Source organism: Panicum virgatum, chromosome 7K (assembly GCF_016808335.1).
Source record: "Panicum virgatum strain AP13 chromosome 7K, P.virgatum_v5, whole genome shotgun sequence".
Taxonomy (NCBI): Eukaryota; Viridiplantae; Streptophyta; class Magnoliopsida; order Poales; family Poaceae; genus Panicum; species Panicum virgatum.
Genome location: NC_053142.1, coordinates 11,135,090 through 11,137,163, shown reverse-complemented (window position 1 = coordinate 11,137,163; position 2,074 = coordinate 11,135,090). Strand labels below are relative to the sequence as shown.

The 2,074-nt window shown below is 41.3% G+C and overlaps 1 long non-coding RNA gene across 1 annotated transcript; it reads left to right on the top strand.

Moving 5' to 3' along the window:
- The first annotated feature begins 298 nt into the window (after window positions 1–298).
- LOC120642884 lies at window positions 299–992 on the top strand. The gene is made up of 2 exons (XR_005662770.1): window positions 299–412; window positions 536–992. It is a non-coding gene; the product is annotated as an uncharacterized LOC120642884 (long non-coding RNA).
- Window positions 993–2,074: the final 1,082 nt, after the last annotated feature.

The following is a 2,074-nucleotide window of genomic DNA, read 5'->3' as shown; positions in this document are numbered from 1 at the left end:
CGACAGTGAGGCGCCTGTGGTGACTTCATCAATCTCGAGGATTTGCCGGCTCAGTGTTCGAAGATGCTCATAAGGGTAGGATTTGCGTACATGTGTTCATAGGGGTGTGACTATACGCGCATTGTGAGGGTCTGCGTTGTACTCTGTAATCTTAAAAAACAGCTGAGGAAGGAAGAAATAAAAAGGTCGCATCTAAATTATCATTAATTGGTTACTGTTTCCTAGACATAATGCGCCAAAACCTATTACTACAAAGTAATGGTTGGCGCCCACCACCTCCAATTCCATAGTTTCACGACCCTCCCTCATCATTCGGACAGGTGCATTTCTATCAATATGACTATATATAGCCCACCCAACTTTGTCTTTGGTTATCGCCAATACAAACCTTCAACTAATCAAGATAAGTCGGGTGAGTCTTTTTGTTCTTCATGCGAGATCCATCAGGTTCTTCAGTAGAATTCAAACTATTTTACATTTTATGTTAAAATTTTTTATTTCAAGTACACATATCCAACATATATATTTGCCACAGATGAAGTCTGCTACAGTGGCACTGCTCATTTTGATGAACTTGATGTTCACAATTCCGTACCATGGTCATGCAACTCAGGGAATTAAGGCTGAAGAAACCACCTTGCTCCCAGATTCTTATGGAATCAATGGTGGAAACAGCTTTGCAGGGGGCATGACCCTAGGAAGGAAGCTGATAGCAGAAACCAGTCTTAATTCGGCTGCTGTCGTCTCTACTGATTCAAGCCGTGTGGTCTCTGTCAATGAGTACAACAACTTCATAAGCCACGTCCGTGGTCCATGATATATGTACCTTAGTTTCGGTCTTAAAGGCTGTACATGTTCCCTAAGGTTCTTAGATGTATGGCCTTCCACGCGTACCTGGTATCCTACAATAGTATGTTGGATTAGCAGGTTTCGTCGTGGCCCTTGTGTGTCATCTGATTTTATAGTCATCGAAATAATCTCTGGGCACTAGTAGAAAACAAGCCAAAGGTCCATCTTAAAAGTACCGGTATAAAGATGAACCGGTACCTATACTTATAGGTACCGGTTCATCTTCATACCGGTACTTTTGGGATTGATGGAATCTATGGATGAGCCTTAGGTACCGGTTGGTAACACCAACCGGTACCTAATGCTCACCATAGGTACCGGATGGTAACTTTTACATTAGTACCGGGTGGTACCATCAACCGGTACTTATGGATGAGCCTTAGGTACCGGTTGGAATCGGTACCTAAGGCTCATCCAAGAGTTACTTCAAAAGAAAAATATCACTCTTCTCATCACAAGTGATGTGTAGGTGAGATGGTAAGAAAGGTGCACGTGACGCAAGAAGTCCCAAGTTCGAATCCTAGCCACCACTGTATGTATATTTTTGACAAAAATGAATGCCATTGGTACCGGTTGTGTTACCCGGTGTTAAAGCCAAGAGCCTTTGGTCTCGGTTTTGGGGTACCTGTTGGAAAAACCGGTATCTAAGGCCCTATTCAACCGGTGCTGAGGGCCTTTTTCCAGTAGTGGGGGCTCCATCGAAGGCCATGTAATCGTGCTGAGCATATGCTATTGAATCAATAAAAGATGTCTATGTGTGCGCTAACTAGTGGTCCTCACCAGACAAAGTTGTTACTGGATTTGATATAAATTTTCAGGGTAGGCTCCTTACCGCTTTCTCCTTTTTTTTTCTAGATATCTATGTCGTCCTACCAGGAAACTTGAAGCTAGATTCTGAAGGGGCAGTTCATTCCTGTAGAGGGGAAAATACATAATTCAAAAATTGTGTAAATTTTATCAGATGAGCATAAATAATAACCAAGCTTTAGAATATCAAGATAGTCATTTCGTTGTTTCTGAAAACTGATAAATTTAGAGTTAGCAGATAGCAACCGCAAGAAGAAAAGGGGCTATTCAGAATGCCACATTCTATAAAGACAAGTTTTCAAATTTCCACGAATTCCAATGTAGTGACTTGATCCTAGTGAAACTTTCTAGAGTTTTTGAGACCTCATATAAATTTCTGTTTGGACACATCTTCAATTAAAATGTTAACTTATGGACT